We start from the raw sequence: 27,309 nt of genomic DNA on the forward strand, positions 1-27,309 counted from the left end.
ATTTCTTAGATATGACACCAAAAGCAGGAGCAATGACAACAAAAAATAGATAAACTGGACTTATTTAAAAAAAAAGAAAAAAAAACACCTTTGTGCTTCAAAGAATGCCATCATGAAAAAAAAAACCTCTCAAAAAGGAAGAAAATATTTGCATAACATATCTGATAAAGAATTTGCCTTAAGACTATATAAAGAAGATTGACTACTCTTTAACATAACTAATTAAAAACAGACAAAAATCTGAATTGATATTTCTACAAAAATGATAGACAAGAGGCCAATAAGCATATGAAAAGATGCCCAACATCAATAGCTACTAGAGAAATGCAATTCAAAACAACGAGATGTCATTTCCTGCCCACTATTATGGCTAAAATAAAACACAGATAACAAGTACTGACAATAATACGGCAAAAATTGTGCATTGTTGGGTAGGTATGTGAAATGATACAGTCACTTAAAAAAAAAACTGCTTGGCAGTTCTGCAAATAAGTAAACATAGACTCACTATATAAACCTGTAATTCTACTCCAAGAGAAATGAAAATATACAGCCATATCAAAAAAAAAAGTAGCTGTATGTTCATAGTAGTACCATTCATAATTGCCAAAAAGTGAAAACAACTCAAATATCCATCAACCAACTAATGGATAAACAAAATATAGTACACATACAATGGATTATTATTTGACAGTAAAAAGTAATGAAATGCTGATACATTGTACAACATGGATGAATCTTGAAAACATTATGCTAAGTGTTAACAAACACGTCACAAAGGATATGTATGATATCACTTTTAAGTAAATGTCCAGTATAAGTAAATCCATACATAGAGAAAGTAGATTAGTAATTGCCTAGGACCAGGAATGGAGTGGGGAAAATGGGGATTGATTGCTAATGTGTATAGGGTTCCTTTTAGGGGTTATGAAAATACTGTAATGGTGGTGATGGCTACACAACTTATGAATGTATGAAAATTGATTTAATTGTTCACTAAAATAAATAAATTGTATGGTAAGTTATGGTATATTTCAATACTACTTACAAATAAAAACAGTATCATTATATTTTACTTTGTAACTGAATTTCCCACATTTAAGATACATTTCAGAATTTTTAGTACCAATATTAATAGTATAATCACCACATGGTCAACTTTAATTTTATACTGGTTAAGTAGTAGTTCTTCTCTTATTCTTACTGTCATTCTGAAGTTTTACTTCATTGCCTAGAATTTTAATTAAGACTGACATGTGAAACACAAAGTACTTTTGTTTGCATTTAGCTGTTTTTTTTTCAGAACTCATTGTACAGCCAGCTCTCCAGATTAGAAGGTTCCATGGGGATGGATCCCAAGGCACCAATCCATGGTTGGTTGAATCTGCGGATGGGGATCTGGATATAGAAGGCCAACTGTACTACTTTCTGTAAGGGACTTGAGCATCCATGGATGTTGGTATCCAGGAATGAATGTACATCTAATACTGCTAAGTAGCTGTCGGGTTTACATATTCCAATACTATAGAATATATAATTGGTTATATTTGCTGTCTTTCTTAGTTCTGAAATAAATATAAAATTTCAAAAGAATAGTTTTAACACCTGTAAACTTATTGTCCTAACACATTTTTTTCTGACTGTATTTTTATATTTCTCCTCCACTTTGCCTCTTCTTCCTCTACCAAGTTTTCCTTTTACTGCTTCTTCTGTTCTCCTTCCTCTTTCTCATCTTTGTAGACTTCCTCTTTCTTGCACAATTCCTAGATTTTGTTTTTACATTTTTAAAATATAAGATATTTGCCCACAGGGATCATAATTTTTATTTATTATTTTCTTCTAATTTGGAAGCCATACAGTCACTCCATTACTTTGTTCATTACACTTAAATAAAGCCATACATTCACACTTGAATCTTTCCTCCTCTAACTCCTCATATTAAGGATTTTTTCATATTGCCTTCTTTCAGGTAAAATTTTAAAATTGTCACAATAGTATACTCCCATCCCAAAATTTCTCCTATATTAAGTTTTGGTTAAGCTTGGAATGGCTAAGTTTTGATGCAGTTTTTATTTATTCTCTTCTATTTTTGTATAGAAATTATTATATTAGTTCATATGGATTACCTAATACACATAAATATTTTGAATCCTATTAGGATACTTATCTGCATTTAGTTCTGATGTTCAATAATTTTGTTTCTCAGTATCTATCATGTTACCTACTTAAAATTTGATTCTTTGTTTTTATTCATTTCCTTATTGGCTAGAAAGCTCTTCTTTATATAGGCTTTCAGGAAAGTCAGTTTTACTGGTACCTTCACTGATTTCAACTCAGTGATGTTGTTCCCTTTACAAATAAATGAAATACAGCATTTTAGGACTGTGTCTCTCCTCCCTGTCTCCAATCCGCCAACCCCCCATCACTTGGCAGATCATATTCTATTAAACTGTGGCTCTGATATTAGTATATTTACTGGAGACTATTACACATCATTCCACTAGAAGGTAGTATTGAGAGTGGACCGATAAAGGTATAAGATTAAAAACAAAAACAAAAAAACCTTAAAATCACCTAATGCAAAGCCTGTTTTATAATATAATGTTGAATATTGCATATAATTTATTGAACACTGTACTAAAAGTGAAAAACAGAATTGTTGTATGCGTACAAAATGCTTATAAGTGTATCATTTGTTTATCCTTGTGGTCAAGTAGCTGTAGCTCACTGTCGACTGGGAGCTGTAGCTTAATGCTGCTGCCCGGCATCAAGAGAAAATATAGTACCACAAAATTCTAGCCTGGGAAAGGTAGAAAGCAAAATTTGAAGTATAAATTCCCCTGAATTCATATCATTTCACACCACTGTAGAGTTGAAAAATTATAAGTTGAATCATTTTAAGTCAAGGACCATCTATAGTGTTTTGTCTACAAAACACCTGGTCAAACCTCCTAAAAAACCATCAAGGTCATTAAAAACAAGGAATATCTGAGAAACTGTCACAGCCATGAGGATCCTGACAAGACTACCAAACATAATGTGATGACCTGAATGGAATTCTCACACCAAGAAAGGACATTAAGGAAAAACTCAGGAACTCTGAAAAAAGTATAAACTGTACTTAATAATAATGTATCAATATCACTTCATTAACTGTGACCAATTCTAAGGTCAGGTGTTAATGATAGGGGAAACTAGGTATGAACTATACAGGAATTCTGTGCTATATTTGCAGTAATTTTGTAAATCTAAAATTGTTATAAAAGAAAATGTGAACAAGCTACAAATAAATATACAACAAAGACAAGGCAAAAATATTCTAAGATAGTGGTTTTACTTATTAGATTAACAAATGCAATATCATTTGAGAGCTATATTCAGATCTAATATGGGAAGATAAAATTACAGTCAAGGCAGGTATAATTTTTAGACCTTCTATTTCTCATTTGTCCCGTAAGCAAAAAGCCACGCATAGGTCTCTGAATTCTGAGTTAGCTTTCCTTTTTAGAAACCTGTTACCATTTTACGAATTTGCGCTGTAGGATAAATGTAGAGCACAGCTGGACTGACCCTTACACCAGAAGGCATTTTGCCCAGGTAACTCTCAGAGTAAGTTTTGTAAAGACGTGAAAAGAGAAGAAGCACTCTCTAATCCTGTTTCTACAAGAGCTACGTTTTCCATTTAGTTCATTTCTAATGCAGATTTGAACTCTTAATGGAATTCATTAGATAGTATGTTTGCTCAGCTGCGCAGGTTGATCCAAAGTTACAAATGTGCCTCACAGCACAGTTTTTGATTTATGAAAAAAAAAAAAAAGCTTTGAAAGCACTTTTTGATGGAATCAAATGACAAGCTATGGCATTTTAACAATGCCCTGTGAATTTTAGTTTCTAGAGTTTAAGATCAATGAAGCCAATCATATTATTTGGAGGAAAGAAAAGATTTGATGCTCTTTTATTTATTGGATGCCACAAAAGAAAATGTTTTAAAATTTTAAGTAAATCTGAGTATTAATTTTGTTTGAAAATCAGATGCAGTAGCATCATTTGCATGTTATTTTCATCTAAATTGTTTCAAGTGAATTATAAAATAATCTAAAGCATCAAAAGAAAAAAAAAGTTGGAGTTATTCCCTGAGGGAGTCTGCTCATTTTTCATTTAAATTGTAAACCATATTGGTAGAGACATTTTACCTTCTGATGAGTTTACTAGAATTTATCCCAAATTTCACCAAAATTTAAATAATGACTCCTAGTTTATATAAGATGCCAAAATATCTTCAAGGTAAATTTAGATAAAAACCACCAATTTAGATAATTTGTCAAAATATTCTTCAAAATACTGCATTGCATCATTTACCCACCTCCCTAAATTTTATCCACTCCATTCCTTCACAGTTCACTTTAGCAAGACTTGAATCCCTACTCATAGTTCTGCGTCTAAGTGTGGGTTTGTGCAAGTTTCTCGCCCAGGCTGATCTTTTGTTTTCTTCTCTGCAAATCTGGGATGAGGGGGACAGTAACTACCTTATAGGTTCAATATGAGGATTATACAAGATACTTTACAGTAAGTGCCTATTACAAGGGGTAGCACATAGAATTCCTCAGCAATACTAGGAGGAGAATGAGGGCAAAGAGGAGGAGAAAAAGGAAATTAAGAAATACACACTGACTGGGCATCTATTTTGACCTAAGTACTGTCTTAAGTGATAGAATCAGAAGACACTAAAAGACATCGATTCTGTTTTACAGAGGGCTACAGTCTAGTGGAGGATAAAGAAATGTAAACTAGTAATTACAGTAAAGCATAACACATCCTATAGCAAACTGCAGGAAGAGAGCAAGTCCCTATATGGAAATATATAGGAGATAGATAAGTGAAAGAACTTGGAATGCTTTATCAGTTTCTACTGATGTCAAGTTGAAGTATCAGTCTTCAGTTTTTAGGCCAGTCTCAATTAGAGACAGGAATCCTAGAATCTAGCTTAATACCCAATTTTCAACAACAACAACAACCATCTGTATCTCTTCTTCAAGGCCTATCTGATCTCCTTGATTCACGGTCTACCTGGGGCCCTGCACCATAAATATTTATAAGTGACAGCTGATTGCACTGCTTATAATTCCAAGCAGAGTATTCTCCTAATTCCTTTCTACTTTTCTCAAATCAATAATTAAGTTTTCAATTCCTCATCTTGAAAGATGAGGAAAAAAAAATGTTTCATGAAAACTAAATGTACCAACAAGGACTTCTGGGGGCCTGGGAAACAGCAGTCAACATTAGACAAAATAGAAAATGCAACATTTTTTTGGAATTCATGTATTATATACAATGAGAATACAAAAGGTTACTTAGACTTTTCAGCATATAATGCATATTCTAACTCTGGGTTCTACAGTTGCTTCATAATGTTTAAAATATTTTTATGATAATTATTGTGTATACAATACTATATATTTGGAACATACAAGAGGTATTAAAAGGAGAAAAAAATTAATATATATAATTTGACCATATATTAAAATCATTAAAGCATTTTATAAAAATTAAAATATTTTCCTATATTTATATACAGTTTTTAACATATACACTCTTATAACTTTTTTCTTAAATAAAATGATCTTCAAAAACCTTATGCACTAAGACATGTGAAATTTCATTTCACTGGTGTAGAAAGTAACTATTCCACTTTTAAGTTATTTGGTAAGTTTTGAAATTATAAATTATATGTTAAATGTTATTATATATAAATATATTCTCACTATTCTGATTTTTTTCCTTACACAGATTCCATGTAATATAAAAAATACGCCATCAAGTAATGTAGTGATTTTGAAGCTCTCAATACAGCTTAAAATCTTTCCAACAATGTAGGAAAATATTTTTCTCCTCATACAATATTAGCATTTAATATCATTTGTTTTAAAATGTCTGCATATTTGATAAGCAAAAAAAATCATTGCTATTTTCCTTTGCTTGCAAAGAATGTACTGCAGAAGAACTGTTCATATTTGATTACTGACAATTGCTACTTCTTCTGTAAATAATCTATGTTTTTAATTTTCCTCATTGAAGAGTGTTTTCTTATTCATTTTTCCATCCTAAGTGTATTAAAATTTTGAAGTTTTGATATATTGTGTGTAAATGTTTTTTCCAATTGTTTGTCCTTTCCTTTTTTTTTATTTATTAGCTTAGAGGAGGATTTATTTTCTAGGTGTTCTGATCTACTGAACTTTTGACTTCTCACTTCCTCTTCTTTTTATAAGAAATATTTAAATATACAAAAACATCTAGAAATGTTTGTTCCTAGTTTGAGATTAAAATACTCTGTGTAATTGTTACTTATGTCGGTGTGCTATAAAAGTAGAGATCTACTTAATTTTTTTCCTCTAAGCGCTAAGTATTATACTACATATTGGGTATTGCAGTCTCAGAATGGTTATAGAGAAAGAGAGACTAGTATGATCTAGAGTCAGGAGTTTGGTTCAGAAAATTGTTTTCATACTTCAGAGGAATGACTTTCTGCTTTTCTTGTCATTGCAGACTTTACATCCTACAATTCTACCTACATATTGGGAATGAGTAAGTATTTTTACACTTATTTGAATCTACCACTCAAATATTGTTTCAGAAAATACAGCACATATTTTTAATTCAAGGATATGCTTCTTTGTTTATTATTGTCAAAATATGATTAGTAGAAGTGAGTCTATACTTTTTTAGTTGTGGTAAAATACCCATAACATAATATTTATCATCCTAACCATTTTAAAATATATTTCAGTAATATTCAGTAATGTTAAGTATATTCACATTGTTGCACAACTAATCTCCAGAACTTTTTCATCTTGAAAAACAAAGTCTATATGCTTTAAACAACAGCTCCCCATTTTCCTTTCTCCACGGCCCCTGGAAGCCACCATTCTACTTTTTTTTTTTCCCTATGAACTTGACTACTACTGAGACCTCATATAAATGGAATCATACAGTATTTGTCTTTTTGTGACTGGCTTATTATTTCATTTAGTATAATGTCTTCAAGTTTCATACATGTTGTGGCATGACATAAGGTCCTTCCTTTTTGAGTCTGAAGGATACTGCATGTATGTAAATACTACATTTTGTTCATTTAGTCATCCACTGAGAAACACTTCAGTTGCTTTCACCTCTTGACTATTGTGAATAGTGCTGCTATAAACATTGGTGTACAAATATCTTTTTGAGACCCTGCTTTTAATTCTTTTGGATATATAGCCAGAAGAGGAATTTCTAGGTAACATGGTAATTCATTGTTTTTTTAATTTTTGAGGATCCCTTATTCTGTTTTTCATAGTGGCTGCCCCATTCACATACCCTCCAACTTGTGAGCCTAAACTTTAAAATAGAATTTTCTCTCACCTGTTGTTTATAGCACCAGTGCCAGCTTTTCTATTTTATTTGTCACATATATTTATGGACACAGTGGAATACTAGAATAAAATTCTGTAGCAAAGTTAGAATTTGATCAGGTTCTATCCCAGTCCTCTTCTCTAGAGTGAGAGCTAAAACACTTTGCTTCTCCTTGGGTGAGAAGCCATAAAATAACCATCCTATCATTCCAGAATTTCTCAGTTTAGTGTTCTAGTTCTCAGTTATGTTCCAGAATTTATACTTTTGAACTTCTTGTGACAACAAAGACTACAAATTGTCACCAACCAAGAAATAACCCAACCCCATATTATATACGATTAAATTTTGGACTCTAATAGCATCAGAGAAAGCTCTGATTACTGTATTTTGGTTATGGACATGGGTATATTTGGCAAGGCAGCTATCATCATGTTTAACCAGAAAATTGAGACTGCTAAGTTCTCATGCCCTGCCAGTTACAAACTACACAGTATCTTTGGGTTTCTGAGACTCTCTTGGAAGTGGTTCCTAACGTTTCCTCTGAAACAAGATATATGGCATTTGCGTATTAACAGATTCTATAAATGACCCTTATCTTGAAATAGTGATATTTTCACTAGCAGCAAAATGGGATAAAACTTTATCTTGTTAACTAATATGTAGAAGCTAAAAACTTTAATAAGCATAAAGGTTTGTTCTCAAATGTGTGTCTTTCAAATAGAGAAATCTAGAGCTAAAGAAATATTCATAACAGTGAAGCAATCACATAGGCAGTGCACACTTCCACCTGAAAATTCCATAGTTGAGAACCTCTTCAAGATAACATTTCAAGATAAATACATAGGAAGCAGTGAAAAGAAGATGAAACACTGAGAACTGGATGAGAGACTATCACAGAAAACTGATTTTCTATTCTATGAATAATAAGGACTTTGAAAAATGTTTATCCAGCTTCTTGGTATTTAAAATTAAGCTATGTTTTTATGTGGTTATGGATAAATGATTACAATAAAATCAACTGTATACTTTCCTATTACTATGTTATATACCTGTTACATTTTAAAATGTCCCTGCTAACAATCAGACAGGGATTTAAAGGCTAGGTAATAGATCATAGTGTAGGTAACCACAGCCAGGTCTTTAAGTATGTAAATATAAAAATATTTGTATCAATTTATCCAAAAGCAGTAATTATTAAACTCTAAAGAGAATAATGTATATATTAAAAGGTAATACAGTTATTTATATTATTATTTTACACTCTGACTAATGAACAAAGTAGCAAAATTTGTTTTCATCCATAATATGCTAGAGTATCCAGTAAGTAAAGAAGAGATTAATAGACATTTAGAAATATCAGAAATCAACCCAAGATTTCTAAGTCCAAAATAATCCCCAGAATATAACAGAATAGGAGAATTTCATTTGGTATACAAAAAGAAGAAATATCTTGGGGGAGGTGTGGGTATACCTGACCTATAAAGAAAGACTTTCACATGGAAGTCTTTAAGACTAGAAGAACTTTAAGTTTCAAATGATAGCCTGTTTTGAACTATGTGAACATGCTATCACTTCAATAAATTAAATAAATAAAATTAATTTTAAAAATAATTTAAAAATGATTGCCTATCAATTTAAACTCAAGTATCACCTTAACTTCCTGTATCCACTATGGTGGAGTGGTGGAGAAAAGTTTAAAGGACTGAGACATGGTACTTCACTATCTACAATTTTAAACAATACGGTCTTACTTTATCCTTACATAATTAATACATCATAACCAAAACACCTCTCATTCCTACCAAAAGTCAAAAAGCCTAAATTCTAAATATATGTAAACAAAGGAATTTAAGACATCAAAATTTATTTTGTTCAGTACTGGATGGAATTTTTCAAAGTGCATATTCATATTTTTCCTCAGTCTAACAAATTATCAGACATTTATCTGGGTTTACTTGTTATCCCAAGTCCCATTTTAATCTTATTTTTAAAATTTTCTTAGTCATAGCAAGTAAAAGTTATACTTTAAAAGAACCTCACAAAATTATTTCTGTTTCTATGTTAAATTCTGAACATCTGCTTGTATTGGCATTATAACACAGTATACTGTGCTTCAAAGCATTATTTTTATTTTAATTTATAACTTTAGATTTTATATATAAATGCTGCTGCTTAAAAGTTGAGAGTTTTATTGCTTCATCAACAAAAACATCTCCACAAATAACATGCTGTGGTTTGAGCATTTCTCTATTAAACATGACTGCAAAACAAAATGAAATATATAAGGAAATATACTTCTAAGTAAAACTAGTGTAAACTATTTTGAACGCCATTAATTCCAAATTACTTGCACCATCATTGTTTGATTAGCATAGCTGCATCCAGAGAAATCAGAGTGCACGTGGGTTTTTGACATAAAGGACAGGTAATTCTGTTTTGTGATTAGTAAAGCAGGGCTGAGAATAAAGATTCAAATTATTATTAACCAAATTTTACTAATACTATTTAACTATAAATCACAAAACTGATTTACTTACAAATAAATTTTATTTTTAAAGTGGCAAAACAAGGAAATAACTAAATATGTACATTTAGTTGTAGAAATAAATGAAAGCTTTTATTTTCACAGATTTTAATAAACTTTGGGGTTACAGCTGATAAATAGCCTTAATATATCACTTATAATATGTCCTGCAAAACACTGGTTCACCATACTCCCTACATGTAACTTCCATGTAAACTGCCCCCACACAAAGATGTCTACATACTATTTATAGTAATATATCCATTTGTTGGTGTGTGGATAAACTATGGAAACTGTGAATTTCTAAATGCTTACTTTCAATTACTGTAATTGCTTTGATTATCAAGAACACTGTGTAGAACACCACTAGCCTATGTACCACAGTTTTAGTAGCACTGATATAATTCATTACACAAAACCCAAAAGCATACTACACACTTAGTTTTAAAATACATAGGGAATGTTTACTTACATTCTATTTTTTGATAAATTTCAGAGGGTAGAAATTATATGGAGCATGTTTTCTGGTCACAGCAGAATTAAGCAAGAAAAAAAAGATTAACAGAAAAGCTTTGAGATTTTAAAATTAATCAATACAATCATGCATAGCATGGAGTTCAAATAATAAAGCATAATGAAAATCAGAAAATATTTGAAATTAAAAGATAGGAATGTATCTCAAAACTTATGTGATTCAGCTAAAAGTGCATTTAAAAGGAAATGGATTGTCTTAATGAATATATTAGAAAACAAGAAAGGCTAAAAATCAATTATCTAAGTTTTCATCACATAAGCTAGAGAAAGAACAGCAAATTGAATTCAAGAAGAGGTGAAGAAAGGACATAAAAAGGTAACAGCAGAATCCAATAAAATATAAAGGAAATATACACTATAGAAAGCCAACAAAACCAAAGATTGTCTTTTAAAAAGATAAATAAATTCATTTTAAAATCAATAAGGAAAAAGAAAAATGTAGATACTAGAGACATTAATGATAAAACATTTATTACAATCAATTACTTAGTTTAAATAAACTGGACAAATCCTTGGAAATAACATTATCAAAACACACAAGAAGAAATAGAAATCTTAACACTTATCTGTAAAATAAATAGAATCAAGAATCCATAATCTATGTATGTATATGTATAACTGAATCTCTTTACTGTACATATGAAACTAACATTGCAAATCAACTATGCTTTAATAAAAAATAAGAATAAAAAAATCATTAATCTTCCCAAATAAGACATACTGGATCTAAAGGACTTCACTTGTAAATTCTTTCAAACATTTAAAAAAGTAATATCATTATTAAAACAATAAAAAACATAAAAAGACAGGACTCTTTCTTAAATTTTAATGAAAATAGCAGAACTTTTATACATATACAAAGAAATAATATTATTGGCCAATATATCTCATGATATTAGATGCAAAAAACCAAAATATTAACTACTTTAATCCAGATGCTAAAAAAGGAAGTTACATCATACACAAAAAATTGTGCTTATTCCAAGATTTATTTAACATTCAAAAAGAAAACTACATTGTCATCACATATAAAGCATAAAGGAGAAAATATATACTCTCATCAGATGTAGAAAATAATAATTTGATAAAACTCAGCACTTGATGATTAAAATTCTCAGCAATATAGCAATAAAAGATAATGCTTTAAATTTGATAATGGTATCTACAAAGCAGACTAGAAGAAACACACACACACACCCCTAAAGCAAACAGTGCACTAATGGTACAAGATGGAATGCATCTGCCCTAATGCTAGGAACCAGATATGTATAACCAGTATAACCATTTCTATTCATATTGTATTGGATTTTCTAGTGTTTGGAATAAGGCAAGTAAAATAAATAAAATTTGTAAAGACTTGAAAAGAAGAAATAAAATAATTATTTGTAGGTGACAATATGATGTAGATAGGAAAATGAGAAAAATACGTAGATACAATGTTAGAAATAATAAATGATTTTAGCAGAATCAAACAATACAAGGTCAATGTATGAAAATCAATTCTTCCTCTGAATACTTTCAACAAATAAGTACAAAATTATATTAGAAAATATCATGTAGAATATCATTAGACAATATCATCAAAAAATGGAAATAAATCTAACCAATGTGTTAGACATCTATTCTGGAAACAAAACATTTGAGGGAAATTATGAAAGGAAGAATCTCTAATAATGTAAGGATAAGGATATATGTGGAAGAATATTGTTCATGAAATAGTTCTTTTTTTTAGAATATTAGCTTCACTGGTCCCAGTTCTTCACTCCTCCTTGTATCCATGCCCTGTTTATAGTAATATCACATCAGTCTGACCTTAGGCTCAAATAAATGACTTCTTTGGCCAATGGAAATTTATAAAATACAAACAAGACTTTAAAAGGCTTTATATGATTGGACTCGTTCTTGATTATTGCATCTCTGTCTTTACTACGAGAACATGCCTGAGCTATCCTGCTTATTAAGATGAGAGGTATGTGAAGTAGAGGCAGAAAACTTTAGTTGCTCCTTCGTGAGCTAAAGGTCAGCCACCTCCCTTCTGACAAATAAGCAAGCCAGAAAGAACTATCTTACCTGCAGACTGTTTTTCATTCTCAACCTCATCAGCAGGCAGCAGATTCTCAAAATAGGAAAAGGTCTAAAGATGTGGCTCAAATCAAGTATGTGGCCAAGAATTTCTATGAAATAACTTCTGAAGAAATTAAGGTGGTGCATAGGAGACTTACTTAGTTGGATAAAAGGTACCTACTTATGATCCCACAGAAGCCTGATTCCACAGTAGCAGTAAAGAAAATTTTTAAGATAATTGCATCTGGAAAGCAATGTTAACGTTGCATTCAGAGTACTTATCAGATATATACGAAGTCCACTACATTTTTCAGGAAATTATACTTGCCATAGGATTGCTTTGGTGACAGATAATTAAATTTATAAAACATAATTCTAGGCATCCAACTTTCTATAGGCAGGAAAAAAGCTCAACAACGTTCTCTAGAGGCCTGTATTTCAACTCCAATGTCAAAAGTAGCCAAGAAGAGTACTGAGCTAAAAAATGGCATCTCACAGGTCAGAGTCTTGTTATGGTAAGTGATTAACTAAGAAATCTTTCCAAGGCAGCATACTGCAATATAATTTTAAATAGTCTTCATTATGTAAGGGACTCACAAATATACTTCTGTCCACTAATATATTTCTGTCTTTACAGATTTGCCTATTCTCAATATTTCATACAAATGAAATTATAACATGTGCTCTTTTATTTCTCTCAGTTAGTATAATGTTTCAATGGTCATTCATGCTGTAGGATGTATCAGTACATTATTCTTTTAGTGGCAGGATAATAATCCATTCTATGAATATGTCATAAAATGTTTACCTATCCATCAGTTGACAGACAATGAGTTGATCCCACCTTGAGGATATTATGAATACTGCTGTAAGTAATCATGCACAAGTTTATATGTTTAAATTTTCCTTGGATATATACTTAAGAAAAGAGTAAAACTGCAAAGTCATATGGCATCTCAACGTTTATCCTACTGACAAACTTTTAGATTGTTTTCCAAAGTGGTTGCACTATTTTAAATTCTCACCAGAATTACAAATATTTACATTTCTTGACATCCTCATCAACAATTACCATCATATGTTTTTTGATTACAGACATTCTAATAGATCAGAAGTGTTCTCTCATTCTGTAATGACTAACAATGCTAAGCATCTATTTATATGTTTACTAGCCATTCATATATCTTCTTAAAAGAAGTATCTATTCACATCTGTCATCTTGGATTGTTTTTATTGTTGAATTTTAAGCATTCTTTTTATATTCATGATATTAATTCATTATCAGGTATAATTTACAGATATTTTTGCCCATTCTGTGAGTTGTCTTCTCTCTTTCTTGATAGTATCCCATGAAACAGAAAAGTTCTAAATTTTGATAAAGAGAAATTTATTAAGTTTTTTTTCTTTTGTTGCTCATATCTTTTGGTGTCGTATCTAAGAATTCAATACAAAATCTGAGGCCATGAAAATTTATCCTTATGTTTTCTTCTAAATATTTTATAGTTTTAGTTATTGTATTTTCATCTTTGCTTCACTTTGAATTAATTTTTGTATGTAGTGTTAGGTAAGGGTGAAATTCCTTTCTTTTGTATCTGACTTATCAGTTGTCCCAGCATGATTTTTTAAAAAAGATTTACAGCTTCCTCCAGGATTGGTCTTGGCACCCCTGTCAAATGTTAGTTGGCAACAAACACGTGGTTTACCCTGGAATCTCAATTCTATTTAATTTTGCCTATCTATATGTCAGTCTTGATTACTGTTGCTTTGTAGTGTTTTGAAATCAGGAAGTGTGAGTCCTTACTTGTTCTTTTTCAAGATTGTTTTTGTTATTTTGGGTCCCCTGAAAATCTATTTGGATTATAGAATCAACCTGTTAAATTATACAGAAATGTTAGCTGACCTTCTGATAAGGACTGAACTGAATCTGTAGATCAATTTGGGGAAGTACTGTCATCATAACAATGTTTACTCTTCCAATTCTTGAACATGGGGTGTTTTCCTATTTATTTGTATTTTCTTAAAATTATTTCAACAATGTTTTGTAGTTTTCAGAGTATTGGTTTTACATTCATTTTGTTAAACCTATTCAGATATATTTTATTTATTTTGGTGCTATTATAAATTGAGTTATTTTCTTAATTTCATTTTCAGGTTGTTCACTGCATATTGATCTTCTGGCCTGCAACATTCTTTAACATGATTATTAGAGCTAATAAACTTTTGTCAGTCTCATATGCTTAGTGTCAGTTTTCATGTGTTAAGTCATCCCCGTACCTGGGGCAGGAATCTGTCCCACACCAGTGGGGTTAATAGAATGTCTATTAAATCAATGTGTATATACAGTGATTAATTTTCTTCACTGATTTAAATTATAAATAAACTGTACAAATAGTAGGTATTCAGTATTCCCCAGTGATAAGTTCTGTCTGGTTCAAAGAAATCCTTTACTACATAACTCAAGTATTTTTCATGTCATTCTTTTTTCCCTATTTTTACTCTTTTTTACTAGATTTAAAATATGTTAAACTTAATGTAGTAAACATTATGTAAATTTAAGGTGTTTGGCATGTTATTTTGATACATTTATGTATTGCAATATGCTTGACACTGTAGCAATATTTGTCAAATTACATACAGCATATAATATTGTCTATATTCATTATACTATACATTAGATGACTATGGCTTAGTTACTATTCATTGAATCACATCAATATAGTAGAAACTCTACTGAAACCCCTACCCTTCCTTCTTTAGGGGGGAGCTAAATAATTACTGAGAGATGGTTTTTCAAATTTCATAGTAACTGAGAGTGGGACAGAGATATACACATGTTCATATTTTTCTAATTCTCTTAATTCATAATGAAATTTTTAAAACTAATTCTTAGAACTTCTCCACTCTCTGCACTGGATTCTCCCTTTCAGCAATACTACTCATTTAACATACAATATATTTAAAAATATTCTCTTCAGATACAGACTACTATCACTTTGTTTCATCTATGCCAAATTTAGAATACTGAGTGCCATAATGGAGAACTTAAAAGGAAACGTACCTTAACCTATACAATTAGTATGTTGCAGATATTTAAGATATTTTATAAAGAAAATAATAAAAAAGAATAATAATAACATATCATATGACATACACTGTTTTAAGGAATCCCAAGTATTCAACAAAACATTCAATGAACTAGGTTTTATGAACTGACCTTGTTTAAGAGATAATGTGATTCAGACACAGAACATTTAATAAATATTCCAAGAAACAGATCTGGCATGTAACAGAATGGGGACTCATACACAGCCAGCTGATTCCAGAATTTGTGCTCATCATTATCATACAATAGAAGATAAAAACACTCAGAGAAAAACAACTGTTTTTCTAACAATCCTATCATGCATAAATGTATGAGTTCACCAATGTATTCTGACAATATTTCAATTATATAGTCAAATTATATGTTTCAATATTTCACTTTGTTTTTATCATCCCTAGTAAAAGTCTCTACGAAAGTTAAAGTTTCCTTTATGGGCCATTACTGCAATTCTCAATTTGTTTTTTCATAATGGCTGTAGTCTCAAAAATTTAATTTAATATGAATCTAAAGGATGATGGCATGGTCAAAAAATAAATGGGCCTTTTGGTTAAAAAATTTACTTCTTGCATTCTCTCTCACACACACACTTTTAAACACTCAGAACTGTCATACAAACACAAAATTTTACGTATGACAGCAAAATGTCCCTTAAAATAATAACATTAATAGAATGTTTAAAACATCTAGCTGCAAAAGAGGGATGGTAAGGTTTCTATTTTAGCAGTTTTATTTTAGAAAGACCTTTTGTTATGGTAAAATGACAAACTAGCAAAAAACTATAATGACTGAATAAGCTTAAATTTAAACAACTTTTTATTGTTCATGTTCTTGAAATTTTTCTGCTTCAGATTCTTAGATCTATAAGTAACTCCGTATCTTTACTTTTACTTCAAATAAACATTTTCTTATTAACCATGTGTTTAATATCTTTCTAAAGTTTAGCTCATTTAGAGGCTAGAAAACTTGAATGTATACAAATGGTCCCTTTTCTTGAGAATTTATTCCTAGAGTAGTTGTCACAAGGTAGACAGGGTTGGTTTGGAACGTAACTATTGAGACTGAGATAAAAACACTCCCGTTATAATTTACTAGGATATTACAGACTCAAAAAAGTTATCATATAAGCATCAAGTTAATATTTGAATGTATTCATTTTCTGATTAAGAAAAATGAAGAATATGTAATCATCATGTATTTAACAAAAGCATGGTACCGAATTGAAAAATATATATCAGAACAGTTGAGTCCAGAAATGGAGAGCGCAAGACAGGCAGGGTAGATATTGTACAGCATCATTCTCTCCTCCAATGAGTGATTTGTGGAATCAGTAGCTTTCATTAATGCTCTTACTTCTTATATAAGTTTTCAAGTATGCACACATTTGGACCAAATGAAATGTCTTAGCTTACTCAGGGAATGTTTATTCACTATAAGAGCCATTTAGACACTAGGGTTTTCCCTCATTTCCATCCTTCTTTGGAAACTTTAGCTGTTCATAAATATGTATTCCTTGGGTTCACAAGGAAAAATACAGAGGGTTAGAAGTCAGAATAATCATCTCAGTAACTTAAAAGAGAAAGAAAAAACTTTATATAGAGGCAGAAATCTAAGCCAACATTTAATAGCAAGGTAGGCAACTAACGTCTGTGATAGGTGCACATTTCCAATATGAATGCAACTCTCCATCCTTCAAATTCAAATACAGGTGACATTCAGAATATCTGTGGCATTATTGAGGCAGAAACTGAAAGTTGTAATTCCATATCTTACTCTAAAATTTTACTTCATTTCTATAACATATCCCTGATTACCTAACAAGAATGCCCTTTTCTTTATTATCTTCTTCACGGCTTTGTTGTGTCACTTTAGATAGATTCTAACAAATTGAGGGTTTATTATCACTTGTTTCCAAGTTTTAAATGAACAGCTGCTCCAAATGTACTATCACTGTTTCTTATTACTGTCCTTGGACCCACTGACCATAATCACTGACCACAGTCTACTGATCACAGACACCAAATCTTCGTGTGTTAATTACTATTTAACATTCCTTTTGAAAATGAGAAGAGATATATAATATATCCTTAGGAGAATTTCCCCCACCCATCGTACTCTCCTGTTAAAGATGTGCATTTATGAAGACTTGATTTAGAAAAGTAATTAAAACTAATTAATTCTGAATAAAAAGTAATTTTAATAGCCCTTCAAAAATTAGTTCCTTCAAACCTAAGAAGTAATTTCAAATTCCAATCTTTTTTATTGGCTGTTGTCTCTGCCTCAGACCGCTACCCCAGAGCTTTCAAGTGATTGGTTGTCTTGTTCTTATTCTCTAGAACTCAGTTTAAATATCATCTCAGAGAAGATTTCCTTGAACAACCTGTCTATACGTGTCATGAATACTGTTTTATTTTCTTTTTGTATGACTTGAAAATATATTTAATTCTAATGTATTGATGTGCTGGCATGCCTGTTGCCTCCTTCCCATTGTTAGAATGTAAAGCTCTTTGAAAGCAGTGCCCTTATGGACTACTACATTCCAGCACCTAAAATAATGCCTGGCACACTATGTGATTAAAACATTTATGGGTATGAGTGATGAAGTATTATCCATTTATATAATTTTTTCAGCATTTTTACTGGCTTTCATGTCTATTTGCAAAAATAAGCAGGATAGTTCTTGCCCTGACAAGCCACCAGCACAAGGGAGAGACACATAGAAACTAATATTAGTGACATGATAGAATAAGAGCTATTAGAGGTGGTAGTTAAATTGTTATAGGAGCATAGATAGGGCAGTGAATTGTTCTGGTTTCAGAGTCAAAACGGATACACAGGTTGCCTTGCACTGAAGTTTACAGGAGAAAAGCAAGTGTAGATTATTCAGAGAGCATTAAAAGAAGCATGACTGGGAGAGGTGATAGCAAGAGGTGAAACAAAAAGATAAAATCATGTTAATATTTTGCATTGATCCTGACAAATGTTTTAACTTTTGGATAGGAGTGGCTTCAACACTGAAAGGTATTTCAAAAATAATGACCGTCATAAGATCACTATTTAGTTAGAGCTTGTATGGAATTCCTTTCATATGTCACCTTGTTAAACACAACCTAGAATTACTGATTTTATTTATTTTATACAGATGAGTAAACAGACTAACATCTAGCTTTATATCCAAGAAGTTATTATGACACTGAACTTTGGCTTTAAGCATTTCTCTTCACTTCTCGTAAGATGACGAATACAAAGAAAGTGAACCGAAAACAGCTGAACATGGCTTCAACTGGCTTACTGCTTCTTAGGGACCAATTTTATTAGTTTTACAAACTTTGTGTGATGTATCATCAAGAAAGAACTGAACTTCTGCTTAAATACAAGAAATTTCTGTATACTGTCATTTTAAATCTTATTCTAAATATTTGGCATATCAGAAATTATAATGAATGCTATCACAACAAGCTACAAAATCATATCCAAATTAAATATTTCCATATTTTTAAAGTTTAAACCATATCTCTGATTTTAGGATTTTACTCATTTTCTCCAGCTTTTTGAGATAGAATTGATATATAATATTGCGTAAGTTTAAGGTATCAAATGTGTTGACTGAATACACTTGTATATTGCAAAATGATTAACACTACAGCACTAGTTAACACCTCCTTCCTGTCACATAATTAGCATTTGATTTTTGTATTCTGAAAATTTAAGATCTACTCTCTTAAAAACTTTCAAGTACATAATACAGCATTGTTAGCCATAATCAAGACACCATGCTGTACATTAGATCTTTATTCATCTTATAACCGGAAGATTCCACCCTTTGACCAATATCTCCTCCATTTCTCCCATCCCCCAGCCACTGGTAACCACCACTCTACTTTCTGTTTCTATGATTTTGTCTTTTGTAGATTCCACATATAACTAATATCAGGAAGTATTAGTCTTTGACTTATTTCACTTATCATAACGCCTTTAAGGTCTGCCAATGTTCTTGCAAATGGCCGAATTTGTTTATCATGGCTGAATAATATTCCATTGTATATGTATTCCATATTTTCTTTATGCACTTTTCAAGTTGACAGATACTTCGTTTGTTTCCATACCTTGACCATTATGCATAATGCTGCAATGAACATGGAGATGTAGATATCTCTGTGAGATCCTGTTTTCATTTCCTTCAGATATATATCAAAAAGAGGGACTGTTGGATCATACAATAATTTTTATTATTATTATTATTTCTATTTTGAGTTTTTTGGGGAACCTTCATATTCCTTTCCATAGTGGCTATCCCAATTGACATTCTTACCCATGGTGCACACATCCTCACGAACACTTGTTATCTGTTGTCTTTTTGATAACAGTCATTCTGACAGGTGTAAGGTGATATCTCATTGTGGTTTTGTTTTGCATTTCCATGATGATTAGTGTTGGTGAACATCTTTTCTTACCCTGTTGACCATTTTCATATACATTCTTCAGAGAAATGTCTATTCAAATCATTTTGCTCACTTTTTAATCCGTTTTTTTTTGCTTTTGAGCTACCATATGATCCAGCAATCCTACTAATTTATCCAAAAGACCCAAAATCAGTATCTCAAAGAGATATTTGCACTCCCATGTTCATTGCAGCATTATTCACAGCAGGCAAGATGCAGAATCAACCTACATGACCACTTACAGTTGAGTGGATAAAGAAAATGTGGTAGATACTATGCATTATCATCAATGCCATACGTGATAACATGGATGAACCTTGAAGAATCTATGTTAAGTAAATTAAACCAGTTATAGAAGGACAAATACTCCATAACCTCACTGATATGAAGTATCTAAAATAGTCCAAGGTATAGAATTGGAGGGAAGAAGTTTAGAAGTTGCTAGAGGATGAGAGAGGAAGGATATGGGAAGCTAATATACAACAGGTATAAATTTTCAGTTATTCAAGATGAATAACGTCTAGAGGACTTCTGTACAACGCTGTACCTATAGTTAATAAAACTGCATTCTATACTTAAAAATGTGTTAAGAGCGTAGATATCATACTAGTGTTATTACCACAATTTAAAAAAGAGAACCATGGTAAAAGCAAGAATTATTGGACCTCAGTCACTACTGTGAAGTTAGACATGAGGCTGGGACCCAGAGAAGATAAGGGATAGGCAAGTGAAAAGGACTAGATCGAGAATCATAGAATACTTTGTCATAGGAATTACACAATATCTATTACTAAAATATGACCAAATAAACAAAACTTTAGGAGCATTGCCAACAATAGAAAAGTGACTTCAGGGAAAGCTACAAACATTCTTGAGAATTCTTTTCTTCCACCTGTCTAAGAAAAAAATGGGTTCAAAGTCAGGAATAGAAGGAAAACTGTACATTGACATTTATTTGCCCTACTTACCAAATACAGGGAACTATAAGTGCACAGATACAAACATATCTGCGAATAAGGAGATTTAAAGATGGTACTGCTTTACGCTTAAAGCAGATAAGAGATGCTCACTTTACTGCTGTATGTCAGCAAATCCATTTTGCTATGTAGACATATTTAGTTAGTTTTATTTTTCTAATTTTAATAGAATCTCACACATCCTTAATAATGGGTATTCAAACTTCAGAAAAGTATTACGTTTCTTATTAGTAAACAAATGAAATACACTTCAGACACTACTGTAATGAAAGAGTTGTTTATTTTTATTCTAAGCACTGCTTAAACTTTACCTATTAACAAGTTTTCCCAGAAGATTATTCGAGATATCATTAATGTTCTAGAATTTCTAGAGAAATAAATGCTATAAAATTTTAGTGTAATCAATTTTTAAAATCTATCTTCATTGAGAAAAAATAAGTTTTGCGCTTGGGGACCTAAGTGATTCATTTCCTTTATTAGAAAAGAGACATCAGTGTGTCTTAATTTTGTCTCTTTGTGTAAAGTTTCATTCCTATACCAAGATTTATTTTTACTTAGTACAGTTGACCCTTGAACACAAAAAATTATTTTGTATGGTAAAAAATTCCATATATAATTTTACAACCCTCCATATTTGTGGCTCCCCACCCACAGATTCAACCAACTTCCTATTAAGTACTACTGTAGTACATATTTATTGAAAAAAATCTGCATATAAGTGGACCTGTGTAGTTTAAACCCATGTTGTCCAAGGGTCAACTGTACTTAGAGGAAACAAAAGAAAATTCTACTGTGGGGATTTTAGTAATGGCTGGAGAAAGGGTAAAAAATTTAATATTCTTGTCCATTTAGACCAATACATGGTATTAAGACTGGCATTTAGACTACCAAAATTTTTATTTATTTACATAAACATGACTATGTTATTCTGCTAATGGACAAAATCTAGATCATTATTAAAAAACACAAAGAAATATTAAAGGGAATCTGAAGGGGAAAAAGCCTCTATGCTCCATTTTCTGTCCCAAGCTACTATATATATTCTTAAATTTTCTTCTGTCATTTTGCTATTTATTTTTTAAATCACATACATCATTTTTGTTCCTCTTAGTGGTTACCTTGGGGGTTACAATTAACACCTTAAAGTAATAGTAAAACTTATATAATATATTCTAAAAATTGTATGTCTTTGTCTCATAAAACCTTTTCTCATAGTCCAGGTACTTTTGACATCCAACTTTATCCCACCACTACAATGCTTCCTCATAATTATCCACATCTATTTACCAGAAAGGATGGAGGTTGAATGTATATAGAGAGGGATGGCAATCAGAAGGAGGTAGGAAAGAAAAACCTATTAGATAGGTGAAGTAAATAAGTCTATCTTTACCCTTTGTTCTGGTAAAATCCTCCCAATATTTTTATCTTCAACATTTACTAAGGAGAGTATAGGAATATGGGCTTAAATGATATGTAGATCTATGTACGTACCTCTAGTATCCAGAAGAGTGTTGACATTATGTAAACCCTAAAGCAGAAATTGGAAGTGAGAAATGAAAGCTATGAAAATAGTATAAAGGCCATGACCTAACGAAGGCTTTAAGGCAAGAAAACATAAGCTGGACAGCTGTAATATGAATGAGCTCAATGCAATAAAGAATATAAATTTGAGACTCTTAAGAGGGATGTCTACATATTGCTTTGGCTCTGTCTTAATATATCCTAACATATGGTCTAATAGAATGGCAGGGGAGACAAAAATAAAGAACAAAAATGTCTGATTGCTGCAGTCTGTACTTTCTTCCTTCTCTGAAAAAAGGAAACCACTTTGTTAAATAATGTTTATTTCAGTCTTTTACATGCTTAGGTTTAAAATCCTTGACTACATTTTCAGTTTCCTTATAGCAAAGACTATGCTTTTTCAGTACTGTCCACTATCTATAGTTTAGACCAACAATAAACCTTTAATTAAGTTTCTCAAATGTGGTTTAAAAGTTTTATTATATAATTGTGAAATTATATTTTTAATGTCTTACTTTTCTAAAATGATCTTAATTATATTTTGATTGACATATGAAATTATTTGAATAACACCACATTTCATATTTTCACAAAATGTGTTCATTGCTGCTGGGTAGGTGAACAGGAGTAACTAAGATATGATTTATTATGTGAAATTCATAGACATGCATTCACGGAAAGAGAGATGGAACTTAGAGTCAAATAGCTGATTCTGAATCATGTATTTGAGACCAGTCTATCTGTGCTTTGGTAAGTCATTTAACCTTCATGATACTCATTTTTTTCTCATCTCTTAATTTGCATGGTAGTAATGACATTTATCTCACAAGGTTATAGTCAAGATAAAATATAATGTATAAGAAAGTACCTTACAAAGTATACATTTCCATTGTTATTACTTAAACAATTGCACATATGAAATTTTTAAATGAAGATTAGTTTCTTGGATCTGCCAACCAACATCAGCCAATGATAAATTTTAAAATACAGCCCTTTAAAATCAGCTCTTCTTTAAGGGACAAAAATATACATCTCCCCTGATGCTCACAAGTAGGTCAGATATTGGACAACTCATTAATTTCAAACTGCATCTATCTCTTCAGAGAAAATAAATAATCCAGAGTTGTTTCTAAAACTACAAGGCAAAACCCATTATATTAAAAGATTGATAATCTCTCATGTTAAGTCATCATCACTTATTCCTGTTAAAACTGGACCTTACAATTCAAAAGTAAATTAATCAGGTGTCAAATCATGGCCACACTGGTATTTTTAAACAACTCTTTTTAGTGCCCGTGATTTAAAATTACCATAAAATGGTACATGTTCTTATTCTACATTCCTCTTTGTCAGTCTCTGCTAATTCAGTGTCATTTTAGGAGAGTTTTTTAATTCATGATAAAACTAATATTTAAAGAAGCAATACTTTAAAGGGCTTTTAAATCTTCAGATCTTCAGAAATGTTATAAAAATCTAATACCAAATTTTCCCTTTCCCATCTAGAAATAATAGTTTTAATAATCTTCACCTAATAACTAAACTACAGAACACCAACATTACAATTCCCTGTAATTTAAGAGTTATTCATCACACAATTAGATGGAAAGTAAAACCAAGTATCCAAACAAATCAGCAGAAATACAACCAAGAAATATTAATATCATGGCTTGTTCTTGGAAATTAAGTTATTAATGAGGAGAGGTTCAGCTCCTCTCTTCTTCCCCATTATCTAAAGCAATCTGTGGCATTGTTTTGGTCCTTAACAAATATTAAGTTAACAAAGAAAAAGTCAATTAAAAAACTTTGGACTTCCTCTTTCAAAGAAGATTAGAGCTGTCCTGGGTTTAAAATTGAAACATGTTAATCAGGATATATTTTGAGAGAATAGAGCAGAATGGGAGAATGTTATAAAAGGTACCAAAGCAAATGTCACTTCTTTCTAGTGACTTGGTAAAATAAAATAGGCCAGAGCCAAGTAGTCCAGCCCATCTCATTATGTGGCACTCTTCTGTCCCTCTTCTCCCTTTCAATGACTTTTTCTTACTTCAAAAGTTTCCTCATTTCTGTAGACTCTTATAAAGCCCATCAGGAACTAGAAAGAAGGAAGACACTTAGAACAATAATGCTTATAATCACAGATGCAAGTACAGCTGCTATTGGTGGGATTGATAATAATAAATTCTGAGGACCATAGAAAGTTTGTCAGCAACTAGAATAGCTATTTAGATTTGCAAAGTCTTATGAGAGGGCAAGGCTACTATAACATGGTCAATGATCTGTAGGTAAAACTGATCATACTAGTTTCAGGATTTCTCACTCCATACAGGCTACCTAGAAAAATCTCAGACTGCAGAGTCAGTTATACTATTGATGGGCAAAAGTGCATGTGTAAAGGAAAAAGCTCTTGGGTCTTGATCACTCCTTTTCCTGGTTAGAGAGATTTCAGTCTTTTTTTTTTTTTTTCAGGGCACTGAAATAGAAGTTGCTCCAAATAGGTAACATTTTGACTTACAGACTTTCCCTTAATAATGTCTATCATGGTAGGCAGGAAAACATCTCCTACGCAGGTTCCTTTTTTCTTTTTAATCTTTTTCTCAACCATATGTATTTCTCAGTCAATTTCAAGTGCAGCAGGAAAATAGCCAAACAAATCTTATTCTGCAGTTATGAAGGTTAGCAAGTGCTGGGAGATGTAAAAGCTAAGAAAAATCAAGGTATGAATGGAAACACATACCTACTGTTTGTAAGTTTGTTCATTTGTTTGTTTTTCTTTGAGGATAAAATGATGGGAAAGGCTAATGAAAACAGGCTAACGTTCTTAGGAGAAAAGCACAATAAAGATGGTATACAGTTCCTCCAGTTGAACTTTTATATTTATGTTCTATCATTTCACCATGTGTTTTAATTATACAGTCATACATTTTACAACATGCATTTTATTAAAGTGTGCAGTATCCAGATTTATAAAAAAAAAAACTAGTCCTCATTCCAAACTGTTTAATCTTACTCCTTTCTAGTATAAGTGATTTGAAGCGTGCTCTGTGATATGTATAAGTATATACAGTAAATTCATTCATTTTGGTAACTACCCTGAAATGAGTTATTGAATCAATTCCTATTTGAAAACTTCTGACTATTCAATTCTTACTGAATAAAGAAAGCTGCAAAAACACACAAGATTTAGAGTTTGAAGTGTTAACAGAACATCTGGACTGATACCCTTATTTTTAGGCTAGTAAGATACTGTCATGAGAAATGAGAACCCAAAGATTGCTAAGTAATTCTCTTAACTGATAGAGTTGTGGTTAGTGTCAATCTGGCTAGGATACAATGACATAGTCCAATTTCTACTAATACAAATGCTTCTAAAAGGTAGAATAGTTTTAAATAAAAATAATGCATGTGTATCTTAAAAAATTTTAAATAGTACAACTCCCAAACTCCCAAACTGAATTTACTTTTAATTTCACAGGTTATAAACTCCAGACAACTAGCAGCAATTGGCAGGCATTCTGTTGAAATTACAAAACAAAAAAAATCTTATCTTCTAGTTTCCATTTTCTGTATCTTTCCCTCAAATTTTGCAAAGCCCTTATTATCATTCCTAATTGTTAAAAGAAATGTGAACCTAGATTATAGTTCTTATCGTTTTCCCTAGGGTAACACTTTGGTTGGGAAATAGAATTTTATGAGAAACTTGGTCCTTATGACATCTACAACAGCCATTTTGATTCTGGATATATGTTGTATTTCCAAAATTTTATGGGTATATAGCTTGTGCTTTGATACCATTATGTGTCTTGTTGTTCTTCTAGAATATTCAAGTATGAAGATAATTGAAAGAACTACACTGTTACTACTGGAGGACAACCACAACTGATAAAGAGAAAATTTAGATTCCAAATAATCAATTGAAAGTTCTCTGTTGTAACTAAACATAAAGTATAGAGAATATGTCATGTATATGTTTTAGCGCTATGGTATTCCACATATGAAGTGGATGGGAATTACTCTGAGGTCTTTTGATTTATATACCTGTAAAAGGAAAGATGTTTGTATACTACTTATTACTGAGTAGTAAGATATGTCACCATTTCCTATTTTGGGGTTTTTATTGCAGTTGTTTTTGGTTCCTAATGTACATTACGTAATCTTACTTGAATTTATTCAGACAACAAATCTGTAGTCACCAAAACTGAGTACAATCAATAAGGGTGATAAATAAGTTTGAATTCTCACCTAGGGTATAATGTTTCTTCACTGGATCAATGCATAGTTTTCAAGTTTCAGTAACTCCAAGAGAAACATCAAAGTCCTTCCATAAAAGCTTTCACAGGTTAAACAATTTACATCAGTAGTCCCAGATGGATGAGCTGGAGCATGAAGAAGGGCTGGAGTAATGGCCTGAAAAAATGTGGGCAGATATTCTCTAATTCTTTGCATATTCCTTCCCTTGATAGAGAAAGAAGGATCCATGGTTGACTGTAAATGGTCTGTTAAGTTCTCTGGATAGAAGAGAGCACCAACTACTTCGAGAAAACATTAACAACAAAAACAGAAGATAGCTAACAAGGGGAATCTCATAGCTGGCCTTTCCTCCGCAGCATGCTATCAACTGGAGCCCAACAAAAAATAGTTTTGAAGACATTAAAATGTATAGGTAAAAGAAGGAGTACTAAAATAATTGGTTCTGAATCAAATGGCCACTTGATTCCTTTTCCCATGTATTCTGATTAAATAAGTAGAAATGTGCATACA

At 31.4% G+C, this 27,309-nt stretch overlaps 1 long non-coding RNA gene across 2 annotated transcripts; it reads left to right on the forward strand.

Moving 5' to 3' along the window:
* The first annotated feature begins 890 nt into the window (after positions 1-890).
* Positions 891-27,309, forward strand: LOC140695874 (uncharacterized). Of its 2 annotated transcripts, none has more exons than XR_012071707.1 (4): positions 891-1,017; positions 1,304-1,430; positions 6,544-6,582; positions 27,012-27,309. It is a non-coding gene; the product is annotated as an uncharacterized lncRNA (long non-coding RNA). The 2 variants fall into 2 exon arrangements; XR_012071706.1 differs by lacking the exon at positions 27,012-27,309 and adding an exon at positions 12,909-13,020.

Source organism: Vicugna pacos, chromosome 4 (genome assembly GCF_048564905.1).
Source record: "Vicugna pacos chromosome 4, VicPac4, whole genome shotgun sequence".
In the NCBI taxonomy this organism is placed as follows: domain Eukaryota; kingdom Metazoa; phylum Chordata; class Mammalia; order Artiodactyla; family Camelidae; genus Vicugna; species Vicugna pacos.